Source organism: Centropristis striata, chromosome 14, assembly GCF_030273125.1.
Source record: "Centropristis striata isolate RG_2023a ecotype Rhode Island chromosome 14, C.striata_1.0, whole genome shotgun sequence".
Lineage (NCBI taxonomy): Eukaryota > Metazoa > Chordata > Actinopteri > Perciformes > Serranidae > Centropristis > Centropristis striata.
Window position 1 is genome coordinate 11,688,429 of NC_081530.1, and position 15,597 is coordinate 11,704,025.

Here is a 15,597-nt window from a genome sequence, read left to right on the forward strand (position 1 = left end):
GTCTGCGCTGAGGCCTTCAACAACACAGAGCTGTGATGGAACCAGGCCGACTGCTGACGGAGGTGTGTGTGTGTGTGTGTGGGTGTTGGTGTGGGTGTGTGAGAAAGCAATGGAAGCAGAGAAAGAGGGTTTTTTTAAGTTTAGAAAGAAGTTTTGTCACCATAGAGCCTCTCATCACTTTTCAAAGGCCAACAGATGCTTCTCAGAGAATATAAACCCACTTTCTCTGCTTTTTCTGGGCTTTATCGAACTAGAAAGAAACCCCCAACTACCCCCTTTACTCCATTCCTCTTTATCATCAATCATCTCTCTTTCTTTCTCTCTCTAACACACACACATGCACACACATACTTCAAGTGTGTTGGGAGCCCAAAGTGTTGAGGTAATGACTTACACATGTCCCTATTAAGGATCTGGCACATGGCGGGGAACTTTCCCACCCGTCCATAATTGATATTAATCCCTGCTCTTTGGAGTGGCTCGGGGGAATGGTCGGAGGAGACGTTAATGCACATAATGTACAATGGCACAGTCCTACCCTTGGAGAAAAGAAAAAAAACCTTTGAAAAAAGACTGTAATAAATGAGATCAAACCCTGCCAGAGAGTGGATGAGACCAAAATTGACAGACAAGGAAAAAATAAGTAAAAGAAAATGAGAAATTCCTTAAGATATGAAGGGAAAAGTAGAGTTAATACATCAAGAATTAAATGTGAGAATGAGTTTTATTCCATATGACAAATATATATATATATTTTTTATAAAGTTTTAATTAAAAAAGAAAGAAAACATAACACAAATATTCATTCGGCTACTTAAAAACAAAACAAAATGTAATAATCATAAAGAAGAAATGCATTCATTGAAAAGTCATTAAATACCAGTAAGGGCTTTAAAGTGAGCAGCCCAAATAACAAAAACACACATTTTCTCATTCACCTCTGATGGTATGTAGCCATGCTGATCAAATTTGTTTTATTGCTCAGAAGATATTTATCTTTTGAGAGTTCTGCTCCCACCCTAGGCTATTAATCAGACTCAATTTGGCATTGGTTTCACTCAATTTATTAAGACTGGCACGATTTTATACCAAAGAAATATTTTAGCTGCAGTAATGGTTGCGAGGTCATTAACCTTTTTCTTGGTAATTGATGTCAAATGCAGATTTCAGTTATTTCCGTCACGCAGCCTAACCTCCAAAATGACACATATACAACATATTTTATATAATAAATTCTACAAACCATTTGACAATATAGGTGCTTTGTCTTTTACCCACAGGAGCATTTTCAGTAAAAGTTCCCAATGGTTTAACATGTTGTTAATGTAATTATAAGGTTACAGTTTAGATACCAAAATCACTTGCTTAAAGTCAGCAATAAAAAAAAACGTGGTTAGGCTTATCCATCCATCCATCCATTTTACTCCGCTTATCTGGGGTCGGCATTCCAAACATCCCTCTCCCCAGCTACAACGTCCAGCTCCTCCTGGGGGACCCCGAGGCGTTCCTAGGCCAGGAGAGAGATATAATCCCTCCACCGTGTTCTGGGTCTTCCACGGGGCCTCCTACCAGTTGGACGTGCCCGGAACACCTCTAACGGGAGGCTACCAGAGCGTTTTATCAGATTAATGTCAACGATGGAGGAAACAAAAGACAGTGCTCAGACAGACATATTGAAGTAAATTGCTCTGTGTTCATTTTGCAAACAAAAAAAGTCAAGACAATGTAATACACATAGCACCAAATCACAATCATTCAGGCATGGCAGTCCAGGGAGCTTGATGTACGTAGCAACAGTAACTAAGCGTTCTAATCCCATAGACATTAAGTTATTAATTTGAAATAACCACATTGACTCTTCATGTAATTGGTGTACATATTATTTACTTACATTATAGTCAGATACAGTAGGTTATTATGGTAGTTAGGGTTTCCCACAGAAAAGTTTGTGGCAAGTGTCTTTTAATCATAAATTGTGGGTAATCAGTTACTGACAGTTTGGATACCTAGCTAAGGTTGCTAGCTAACCTTAGCATGCAATAGCTGCAAGCATGATGGTGAAGAAAACTAAATGGTAAATGGGGTGTGCTTATATAGCGCTTTTATCCAGAGCGCTTTACACTACATTCCACGTTCATTCACCCATTCACACACACATTCATACTGGTGGCCGAGGCTACCAGGGCACACTGGTGCCACCTGCCACCATTGGGAATTCATTCTCACACCGGTGAACGCAGCATCAGGAGCAATTTAGGGTTCAGTATCTTGCTCAAGGATACTTCGACATGTAGGCTGCCATGGTCAGGGATCGAACCACCAACCTTCCGATCAGAAGACGGCCCGCTCTACCAACAGAGCCAACTAAACTCAGACCTGTTGTTTCCATTAGTGTGTCCTTATTTGAATCAACTAAACCACAGAGAAAACTTAGTATGTTCCCACATGCTTAGGCCCAGTAAATGGTACACACCACAACTGAGCTTGGAATACACTGGGTATCGCACAGCCACCTCATTCAAATGATGAGGTGGTGGCGCAACGAAAACTTTTAGAAAGGGATCTTTCAAAAAGCTGGACCAGAAACAGGATGAATGCAATTTTTTTTTATTTATTTACAAAAGAAAACATACTTACTTACTTACGCCTACCGCCCAGCTTTGGGCCACAAACAAAGGCCCTCCAGTTGTTTCGGTCCTGGGCCAACTTCTCCAGCTGTCTCCATGTATGGCCAGATCTCTTCACATCTGCCTCAAGGTCACGCCGCCAACTGTTTCTTGGTCTGCCTCTCTTCCTTTTTCCTTGAGGATTCCAGAAGAGGGCGTGTCTGTTGGAATTAGATCCAGGCTTGCGAAGGGTATGGCCAATCCATTTCCAGCGTCTTCTCATGATCTCCTCCTCAATAGGCTCCTGTTCTGTTTGATGCCATAGCTCCAGGTTGCTGATTTTCTTCAGCCAGTGTATTTTAAGGATTCGTCTGAGACAGTTTATAAAAGACTGGATTTTCTTTGTAGTGGTGACAATTGTTCTCCAGGTCTCTGATCAATACAGAAGAACAGGTTTCACCATTGAATTAAAGATCTCAATCTTGGTGCTCTTCAGCAGCTCAGAGGATCCCCATACATTCTTCAGCTGATGGAAAGCTGCCCTTGCCCTTCCAATTCAGACCTTCACAACTGTATCTGTCCCTCCCTGCTTAAAAAAAAAGAAAACATACTCACATACTTTTTTATTTATTTAAAGAAGACATACTCAAACAAAAAAATACAGAATACTCAAACAATGAGCACAACATGACACTTAAAACCTGGGATACAACATCCAACTTAATTAAACTGAAGCAAATAAAAAAACTGCAGCCCCTCATAGGCTGCGTTCAGACTGCAGGCGAATCTGATTCAAATCAGATTCCTACTCAAATCAGATTTTTTGGGCTGACTGACCACACTGTTTTTAGCAAGTGTCCAAATCGGATATGGCTCTGTTCAGACTTACTGACTGATCTGAAAGGTTGCTGTAGTAACGGCGTCAGAGCGTCTGACGTCATATAATTGCGACAAGAACAAGAACAACAAACAGGATGGAGGCAGGTCACCTCAGTATATTGGCCTTTCACATTTCGTTTCATCCTCTGTCCACAGACTGCTGTTTTCGACGTCTTCCATTGACTGCTCCATTGTTGACATCTAGCTCCACAACTCCATGCGGTCAGGGGATGGACTGGCGGACTGGGTCTGGCGTAGTGTAGAGTGACGTCACGGACAGTCAAAACCGATCTGAGTGTTTGGAGCGTTTCAGACTGAGACGCATCTGTCCAAATGCGATTTGAAACTTCCTCCCGAAGGTGGTTTTGATCCGGTCTGCAAAAATCGTATTTAATGTGATTTGTGACTGTTCAGACTTCAAAAGCGCCATCCAGTTCCAATCTGGATGGGCTAAAAATCAGATTTTGGCTGGCAACCTGAACGAGGCCATAGAGTATGGAGCCACTTCTACCTTTCAGCCTCACCTAAATGGACCCTACCAACTGTTCAGGTAAGTAGAGGGTGAGCTAAGCTGGCAAAGCACAATTTAATACTTAATTTAAAACAATACAGGTTATCTACCTAGATCACTTCCTGCTGACATTACTATATGTATATTTTTTATGGGCACACCTAACTAGAAGCAACCCAAATATAACACACATGAACTATCTTACCTGTTGTCCTTCACATTGGGAGTGCCCAGCCCCTCACTGCTGAGACCTTATCAGTCAAACCTGCAGACGCTCAACATGATGAGCAGCTAAACTAACTCCACCAACTAAACCCATAAAGAACTACAGGCTAGTGTAATTTATACCAATTAATCAGTTTTCAAAAAAACTTTTCAGTTTTCAAATAAAGTTAAACATTGTACTGAACTAAAGATTAAACAGATACAACAATGATGTGAATAGAACAAGGTGAAAAGGGGGGAAAGGCAGCCTTTTCACACTAGCCGTGTTTCCACTAGGAGGGAAAAGAGGCCACCGGGAAAGTCTCAGGCCACACCCTCTCAAAATTCCGCTCACTCTGCATGTCTCCACCACAAGTTAGCCCCCAGAGGGATTTAGAGACTCTGGAGGTGACGTATGGCTTTCGCCATCGCTAACGCAGCATGGCTAATTATGCAGTCTCCACTGATCATAAACATAGTGATTGTGAATTAACAGCATCACTAACTGTGCACAGAGTGTCCGGTGCTTGTTGTAAACAAACAGATCGCTAGGTGAACACCTCCTGCAGCAGCAGCACATACACACTGTACTGCTACAGAGCGAACTGTAGCTAACTGCTGCTAATGGCGGCTCTTCTTAACAAGCCAGCCTCCGGCTCGTTATCGGCTCATTAAGAAGAGTAAGAAGGAGCCGTTGGATTTGTCTGCAGGCGCTTTCTTGAAAAATAGTCGCTAAGGGCGTCTGAAAAGTGCTAAATTTAGCAACAAAGTCGCTAAGTTGGGAACACTGCTTTGCCGGCTTTTACAAATGGCGTGTGTTGTTGTCGTGTAGAGTACTACGTCAGATCCTGCTTAGCGATCTATCCAATCAGTAACCAGGCTGTTTTCAGAGGAGAAAAAAGACCCTGCTCTTCAACAGGGACTAAAAAAGTCCCGACAAAAGCAGGCTCCAGACTGCTCGTATTCAAATTAGGGGCATTTCGGCGAGTGAGAACCGCCTCATTCCGGGTTTTGTCTGGGTATTGCTTGTATTATTGTAGTGGAAACAGCCCTACTGGGGTAAACCCTGGTGTTGAACAGTAACACTTAATCGCCACACTCGATTTTTTTGTGCCTAAATACAAGCACATTTTGACGTATTTAGTCTAAATGTGTACACATATACATAATAGAATCAGCAGCAATATGTGTGAAAGCACAGACTGTTAACTCTTCTTCATGTCTCACCCCAAATTCCTGGAAAATGTTGCTGAATACATGACCTCAGCGTCCTCAACTGTGCCTGTAGGACCCTGCTGGAGGGAGGGAGTTTTGAGATGTCTGATTAAATTACCCTGTTGATGTCAGAATTATCTCTGTTAGGGTTATTGACAAGAATTTAGTCTTCTAACAGAAATCCACTATTTAGAAATTCTAGGAATTAGTTAAAAAATATGTGTTTTTCTTTTTTAACTCAATTTATTTTTTGGACTTAAAGTAAAGATATTTTAACTTGTTTTAATATATATACATCAAATGAGTTTCACATAATTATTGTGTGTATATACATGCGGTACAGAAAAATTCACACTGTGTAAACCCCCGTCACATGAAAAAATACACTGCTGCAGTAAATTACACATTGTTATCTCTGGATAATATCTGCAGTGTGACCTCTGTGACCTCAGCAGCAGCATCCTACAGTCAGATTGGTGGCCATAGGGCAGAAAGCACACAGCAGCCATTACATGGTCTGCTGCAAGGAGAAAAATAGCTAATTCTTGTGACAGGGTTATTACAGAAGATGGGGAGTTTTGTAAAGAGAAAAACTTCCCCTCTTTTCTTACAAACCCATGGCAGAGCACTGACGATGCTGGGGTTTCCTTAGGGACTTGCTGAATTTCCCGGCTGGGTGTCAAACACATGGGAGTCTGCCTAAGTTAACACCCATCAGCCACGGCTGTCCGCCTGAGGATGGAGGGATGGAGAAGTGGGGAGGTCTCACATGGAGGTCATCCAAGACTTAAAAGTGGTAATTCTCAGGAGGACACAAAAAGCCAGATTTGCTGATGATCCCTTTTTAAAGCATGACCTGATGCTACAGATTAGATCATTTTCATTAAACTGATTAACAAACGCCCCAGTATGGATGAGTAAAGTCAGGATTGTTCCTTATCGGTTTTATTCCATCAGATTTCTCACTGTCTGTAACTGTATGGGAGCGTGTCTATGTTCCCTGGGTCCTATGTTCCCCTCTTTGTATGAGTCTGGGGAACATAGGACCCTTTTTCCCCGCTTTTCCCAAAAAGGGTCCTATGTTCCCCGGCCTGTTACTTTTTCCACCATTACTGCCAAATTCCATGGCAAACAGGCCTATGTAGGCCTACGGGCTGTTTGACACGTATATGCAAATAAGGTTAGACAAGGAAAGATTAGGTCAGGGGTGGCAAACCTGCAGGTCTCGAGCTAACCCTAACCCTAACTCTAACCCCGCAACAGTGGGGAACATAGGACCCTTTTTCAGAAAAAGACAATCACAATGACTATAAAATGACACAAAACAATGTTTTAATTTTTAATTTTATTTCAGTTGACGAAAATGTTTTTTCAATTCTAGTTTTCGCTATTTCGTTAGTTTTCGTGAACTATAACAACCTTGCCTTGGACACGAGGGGAAGTCTCAAACAAAAATATGTGAAACTCAAATTGAAGTGAGGGTTAGTGGAAATGATGTTCCTAAATGTGTTGACAGCTGGGGGGCCGTGGGTGTGGCCATGACACATTCCAAAAACGATAATCTGACAAACGCGCCTACATGCCCAGGATTCAAATTTCTCTCCCAGTCTCCCTTTTTTATTCCTCTGTCACCTTTTCTTCAAGGAGCGACTACTGTATGACGCATTGCATCTCTTCACTCTTCTCAAGGACCAAGGGCTTTTGTCTTCATAGGTGGTGGGAAGACACTTTTCATGAACTAGTTTGTTTCAAGTTGACAGTGTTTTTAAGTTTTTCTTTTTTAATTACAGTATGTCAACTGAAACAATACAGTGTTTACACGTTGCCAGCAACTGTTTCTTATTAAAAAATAATGATAGATAATTAAGTAAATAAAGACTATTTGGATTCACAAGCAACTGCAGTGTGCTGCTGCAGCAGCTGTTCAGAGAACTTCTGCCTTCTTTTCTGGCTTTTTGAAATGGAAACGCCCACTCAGCATTAGCAAAAAGCTGTGACATAGGTCACCACAGTAAGGTGTGAACTCTAGCACTAGTTACTGCTGTGGACACCACGTTAAATCTGTTCAACAAGTCACACTATATACTGTAAAAAAAACGGTAAAAAAACGGCAGCTGTGGTTGCCAGAACTTTACCGTAATAAATAAGGTGCAACTTTTCTAATATTACGGTAAAATTATATTAGCACTTTTAAGGTTGTCATTTTATTCCATATTTTATCGTAAATCCATCAAAAGAAAAACTGTTCTGCCATATATTTGACAAGAACATACTCCATAAATGCTGCATGAATTGAAGATTTTACCATTAAATATTACAGTATATATTTGTTAGAGATATGGTGTTTAGTACATTTAACAATGAGAAAAAAAGTTTTTTTTTTTTTTTTTACAAAAATGGATGCAAAAATTACAGTGATGCTTGTATATATATATATATATATATATATATATATATATATATATATTACAGTATATTTTTGTTACACACATGGTGCCAGTGTATTTTACAGTGGAGTAATGTCTTTTTTTTAAACTGTAAAAAATACTGTTTTGGCTGATATATATATTTACAGTGTTTCATTGTTACTGAAACTGTCTCTACTTCTTCGTGTCTCTACGACAAAGCTGTTTTAGGGGCTCAATTCTAGGGGGCGCTAGTAGGTCATTTTGCCACTCCCTTTTCTGAAACCAATGAAATACATACATTTTTGGTGGGATTGAATTTTGTCCAGTCTGGTGAGTTTTGGAATATGATAAATCCCTCAAAAATGCGATTAATTTGCCTTTATAATGCTAAACGGATCAATTTCAATAGGGTCCACCCACTGTTAGTGCTCGGGCCCTAAATGATGGACTTGTCTTTATGTTCCAAAGGTGGACACAATTCTGTACCTAAAAACAAAAAGACTAAATGTCACTAAGCACACAGGAAACAGCGTGCAGCATGAATGAATCTGATCCTTAGTTGCTTTCTTTTTTTTTCTGTTACATTCATTGTGTTCATTCATTCCAGCAAAGTACAAAGGCTTTGGCAGCTTTTTCACGGTTCTCCTAGCAACCACAGCTGGTGCTATCATGTAGGCTTATTGGAGAATTGACTGCACTCATATAATAGCTGAATATATAACAGGTTGTCATGAAAGACAGATTTACCTGAGCAAGTTGAGAACCAAACCATGGGTTTTGGGCCATAAAGGGGACATGGAAGTGCAGTTGCTAAGTCGCTAAAGGTTCAGTGGAGGTTCTGTGAACTTCAGAAGTTTCCTCTGACATGGGGGTGAGTCGATAATGACCGGATTTTCATATTAGGGCAAATATTTCTTTCAGACCCGAGGTTTTTCATCATTCTGTTCCGTTTGGCCTTGAAGATAGATGCACTGCTGTGAGCCCTGCTGTTTCCCACCACGCTGATTGGACTGACACCCTGATCAGTGGCCCGCTGGAATCCCACTGGAGTGATGTCTCAAATCCCGTACATATACACTAACAAACACATGCTTGCTTTCAACCGTGCTGATGAGCAGAAAAGTATCAAAATGAGGGACATGCGTTAATGCATTCAAATGTGCCTGTGTTTGTGTCGATGTTCTTGCTGGTGATAAAAAGTTATAGAATGAGTGTGCCAGAGGTGGGTGTTTGTGTAAATATCAAATGTGCATGTGAGGGACAGAAAACTAAAGACTGGGAGAGAAATACAAATTAAAGCACAGCAACTTTAACTGCTTAGTTTTCCTTTTTTTTTTGGTATCAGGGGTGGAAGTTTGGAATTTTGATCAGTGATGTAATGGGGGGTAAACTCACCTAATATCAGTTTAGCCACATTTTCTGGCTGATGTAAATGTTAATGATGTAAATTCAGTGTACACCATGCTAAGCAGTACAGCACTGATGTAAGTTATATGAAATATCTCAAGCAAGAATTAAAGGGGACATATTATGCAAAATTTAGGATTCCTAATTTTATTTTGAACATGATTACATGGTTTAATATTTAAAATAAGACATTATTTTTCTCTAAGTGTCTTTCTTAATGTACCTGTATTCACCCTTTGTCTGAAACGCTCTGTTCAGCACTTGTCATTTCCGAAAATGCTCGGTCTGCTCTGATTGGTCAGTAATTCCGGGTCTTCTCTTTCTGCGCTTTCTGTATCTCCATCATTGCAGCCAGGGAATGACTGCAGACAATAGCACTCTGTATATACTTTCTATCTAGTACAGTTGGGCCAGGATTCATGTAAAGCTGATGTCAGCCTTACATGAATCCTGGCAGGTCATTTATGAAAGCTGTATCAAACCAAACTAATATATATATATTAGGGCCGGGACTCGATTAAAAAAATTAATCTAATCAATTAGAGGCTTTGTAATTAATAGCAACACAACCATGCTCTTATCGACACTTCCATCCGTTGGTTTTTTGTAACAAAATGTCCCATCATCCACGGGGCCAACCAAAGCGCTCTCATCAGCTTCTTCCTTCATGTTCACTGTGGTTTGTTGTTGTCTGAACTCATGAACGCTAGTTGGTGTACATATACTAAATACCGAAAGTGAAGTAGTTACAAGGGTGACGTGGCCCATGGAAATTACCTAGAAAAAAAAAAGGGATTCACAAACTGTGAGCCACTGAGGGTACCTAAGTTATGTAAAGAACATTTAAAAAATCATTTACTTTCCTTTTTTTCTTCTGCCATTTGTTGTCTCACTATGATGTTTCTGAGGGGATACCAGTCTGAATAAAACTCATCACAATATTTATTAGCTATTTCAATACAAAAATAAATAGTTTACATGAAATATTCACATTGTAGAAGAGTGTTATAGTTTGATAAATGGAGGGTTTTTTTCCCTTGAGTGTTATTCTTCAGTTGTTACTCAACTCTAACTGTAACAGATTTGTGTTAATGTATGAGGATTATTTTCAACATGATATGTGTTTGATGTGAGACATCAACACTCAATCATCCCTGCCACAAAAAGCAGCTGATCTTATTTAACCTTCAGCTCAGCTCTTTGTTTTCTTCTGGATTAAGGAGCATTAAGTGTCCTAGTCGGGGTGATTTAATGGTTGGACGCTTGCTGATACAGTATTGGCTGTTTATTTTAAAATCAATAACCTCGTCGTTCACCCCTGATATTTGGAGGTTGCTCCTTGTCAACAAATAAGGCGATGTCCAGAATTGCTCCTAAATTGCTACCTTGTGCACTATATTTGCACTTAATGTTTGGCTTACATACATTAAAATATTACCACAATAAACAAAAACACAAAACCAAACTATCTGTGTTCTAAACACAAGAGGGAAGTTATTTTAACAAGCAACTTGCTCAAATTATGTGCTAAGTATGGATTTGAGGTGCTTATGTAATTCCATTTTATTGTACTTTATTTGACATTCATCACTTTTTTGACAGTTTTGGGAAACATTTACCTTGCAGTTTTAAATTATTAATACAAAACACCTCAATGCATCAGTTATCAAAATCCATAAATCAATAAAATTGGACTAAATACCTATTTATATATTATATTATGTATTATTATGAAATGGGCCATTCTGCATTATAAGTAAAAGATGTAAAAAATCTTCTTCCACCACTGCATTAATGTACTTTACCTCAGCACCTGATTGCTGCATTTTGCCTCAACAATTGTATTCTTTCTTGTAATGTGAGTCTGAACCAAAGACTGTATAAATAATGGACTTAGTCACTGTGAGGTCACCCACTCGTCGCCATCTTGTGTCGCCATCTTGTTTCCGATACGGGGAGCAGACCATATCTGGAGTGTGGAGGAGCGAGAGGGATCTGATCATTGACTACAGCCTCTCTACACCTCAACCTGACTGAGAGAAGCTGCTGCTAATTCATGTTAGCATTAACTGGAGCATTAACTGGGATGTTAGTTTTGGCTAGCAACAAACAAAAACAAAATGTATGTTACTGACCTCAGAAAACTGAGCAGCGACTCCTTGGAGTGTCTGTTAGTCCAAACAAACGCTAAACCAGACATTTTAATGAACAAAACATTCAAATAAACTCTCATTAACCCTTTATCGGGCGAAGAACTATATTTGGTAACACATTGGATATCTGTCTCTCTGTTTGGTCGTAGAACCACATGGATTCCTTCCAGCTAATCAGCAAAGATCAGGCTACATCACAGACGGTGACACCATGACATCTGACCAATCAGTATGATAATAATATTATAATATTAACTTTATTGACCTTGACCTCCAATGTCAAAATGAAAAATTTTGAAAAAAAATCTGCAAGATCGTACAGAGTTATTCTTCAATGACGTGTACGAGAACTTGACTATGATGCCATATTAGGGCATGTAAAGTAAGAAAAGTAAGAATAAAAATAAAAATACAAACCTGGGGGGAAGGTAATATTTCAAGAAAAAAAGTTCCAAACTTACTAGATTAAAGTGGCAAATCTACTAACAAATTTTTTGCCGATTTAAAGTGGCGAATCTGCGCGAAAAAAGTTGCAGATTTACGAGAAAAAAGTGAAAAAAAAGCAACTTTTTCCTCGTAGATTTGCCACTTTAATCTTAAAAATCTTAAAATTATTCCTCAAAATATTAACCCCCTCCCCCGGGTCCGTATGTTTCTTTTTTTTTACACATTCTGGCAGTATGTAATATCCTCCAATATTCTCTAGGGTTGAAATTTGGAATTTGCAAGTATTTCAATGAGTGCCCTACTAAGGGTTAAATGAAAATACAGTGAAAGGGTCAAAGTTATGAGACCAAACCGCTAAACGTCCTTTTTTATATCTAAATAACGTTATATATAACTTTATTGACACGTTGCCATGGATACTGCATTGTTCTGCTTAGTGACCTATCAATCAAAGGTAGCCACGGCCCAAATCATACAATTCTTTATCTTCTATTTTCTTCTAAAGTGGGCCATTATTTACACTATTAGCATCAAATTGTCTTGAGCAGCAATTTCGCGCATGCATGATTCATTTGCAGACTGGTGCAAACTGGACGCTGAGGGGATAACGTCTCCTGCTCTGACTGCAGCTGGGAGAGACTGCTGGGGGAGGACTGAATGCTTTGGGACGGCACCTGCTACTCGTTGAGAAGAGTAACGAGTCTCCAAAAGTCTCCAATAACACCAGAAAAAGTCACTAGATCTGTTGTTAGCTGCTTTTTTGCGACTGCTTGCCGCGTCGGTCTGTTGTCACATTCAAACTCTGTTGGTTAGCTGATACAAAAGTACCTGCATGGGAACAGAGGCTGAGGGGGACTAACTAGTGGGTGGAGCCAAAACTCTCTGCTGCTTTCCAAAAAGTACTCAGAAAGTACTCAGTGGAAACACGCCTAATCACTGCTGAGGCCTCAGCTCTCTCTCTCTCTCCTCCACAGCCACCACCTTGTTTGGTTCAGTTGGTTTGGTTTGGTAGTTACTTTCAGCCTATTCACCTGCTTTTCATCACATCACATGCATGCTCACACCAAGCCACTGATATACTGATTCACACAATGGGATTTATTTGTAATGTTTTAATTTAACGTGTCACATTCACTTTGCTGTAAAACGTTTATAAAAAGGTTTACAAAGTTAGAAAAGAGGCTTGAGATCACATCCTGTCCTCAACAAAGAGAGGAGTCAAAGGTTGCTGGTTTAAAAAAACTGACATTTCAATGTCATAGTGGCATGCACTTTTCGGATTCTTGAAATAATGAGGCACATCTCACACAAGAGTGATTTTCTAAAGGTGGAAAATGTGGGATATTTCAGATAAATAGACTACTGTGTTGTTACTTATAAATTGAATACATTTGTGGTCTCCCTTGTTTGTCATGAGCTATGAAGCAGTTCATGACAGTGACCATTTGCATTTCAGGCTGCATTAAAGGTAGGAACAGTTCAACATCAAAGTTTTGATGAAACTGTAAAAATAGGACAGGTACAGGCCCATAAGTGTTTCAGTCCCACTCCAATCACAATTACTTTCATCCAAGTTTTCCTTCCCTCCTGTCCAGCTAAATTTCTTCCAGGTCCTGATACCCAGACTGAGGCTGAATTGAGCTGTCGGGACCTCCCAAGGATTGGCCCGCTGGGTCAGGACCACCGATCAGGGGATAACAACTCAGAGGTCCTGGGGAGGCAGAGGAAAAAATCAAAAGCAGACCTTGCACTGAGCCGAGAACTGCTCTCTTCACCATCAACTCCAATTCACTGGAGCTTCAGAGGAAGTCTGGGAAGAGAATAAGTGCTCTGAACCACTGGAAGCTTTGAATAATCAAATCATTTCTTTTCTGCACAGGAAGGCAAAACGAATACACGCTTTTAATGCTATGTTAAAACAAATAGGTGAAAATGCAACAAAATAATTACATGAATAAATAATTTGAGGGGTTTTATTTGCATCCCGATTACGTCCATGACCTCTTTAACTTATTTTTTTCTGAACTGTGTCTCCTAAATATGTATCCTTTTGTTAAGCAGGATTATATTTTTTGGTTTTTAGGAAAATTGACATGCTAATGTTTATCAAAAACTGGTCACACAAGAATGTTTTTTCAAGTGCCTTAAGGACCTCTGGTGAGTCAGCAACAAGTGGAACATTGTTATAATGCTGGAAAATAAATGGATGGATGGATGGATGGATGGATGGACGGATGGATGATGGGTGGATGGATGGATGGATGGATGGATGATGGGTGGATGGATGGATGATGGATGATGGGTGGGTGGATGGATGGATGGATGGATGGATGGATGGATGGATGGATGGATGATGGTGGATGGATGGATGGATGGATGGATGGATGATGGGTGGATGGATGGATGGATGGATGATGGGTGGGTGGATGGATGGATGGATGATGGTGGATGGATGGATGGATGGATGATGGATGGGTGGGTGGGTGGGTGGATGGATGGATGGATGGATGGATGATGGGTAGGTGGGTGGATGGATGGATGGATGATGGGTGGGTGGATGGATGGATGGATGATGGTGGATGGATGGATGGATGATGGGTGGGTGGGTGGATGGATGGATGGATGGTGGATGGATGGGTGGGTGGGTGGATGGATGGATGGATGGATGGATGATGGATGGATGGATGATGGGTGGATGGATGGATGGATGGTGGATGGATGGATGGATGGATGATGGATGGATGGATGGATGGATGGATGGATGAATGGGTGGTTGAGTGGATGGATGGATGGATGGATGGATGGATAGATGGATGGATAGTTGGATGGATGGATGGATGGATGATGGATGGGTGGGTGGATGGATGGATGATGGATGGATGGATGGATGATGGGTGGATGGATGGATGGATGGATGGATGGATGAATGGGTGGCTGAGTGGATCGATGGGTGGATGGATGGATGGATGGACAATAAGGCACAGTGTTGTTTGTTCCTATTTCCTAACTTCAGTCAATCTTGGTTTCTTAACCAGGAGTTTTTAGTCACCTAAACTTAAAGCTACGTGACTCAACATTTTACATTAGCAGTGGATAAAATGGTAATTTGTGATGTAAGAGGTCGTTGTAATAAAAAAATCCACAGAGAATTATCACCAAACTTTGCAATATTCTTATAGAACATTTTAGGATATTGTAGAATCACTGTTGAAACATTCCAGCAGAAGGCAAGTATATTCAGTGAAAAAGCTGTGATAAACCTAATGAATGTGAAGCATTTATCAGGGTTAGAGGAGCCAATGCAGAGCTTTAAAAAAGGAGGGAATATTGGACAATGGGGCATCCATGGAGACATGATAAGTCAGGGTTGTCAAACTGATCCATATACCTGGCCAGATAACTCCGGGTTTTTGTTCCAACAAAGCAAGAGTAAACCTGATATAACAAATCAACTGAGAAAAGACAGTTCAGGTGATTGAAAGAGTTGAGTCAGACGTGCTCAAGCTGGGTTGGAACAAAAACCTGCAGCCAAATCAAGCCTTCCTTGGATCAGTTTGCGGCCTGCTCCTAATAAATGCAAATGTTTCTCTCAGGGGGGGAAACTCTTTGCTAACATTCTCCATATAAGCTTCAAGGGTGATAAAATGCCAGTGTGCCAAAATCTAAATTGGTGGAAGTTTAAACCACTTAGCGTTCCGATAACCCCAGGCCTGGCTGACTTTCTTCTTTCAAAAGCTGTAGTGGGCTCAGTTTTCATGCTGCAGTGA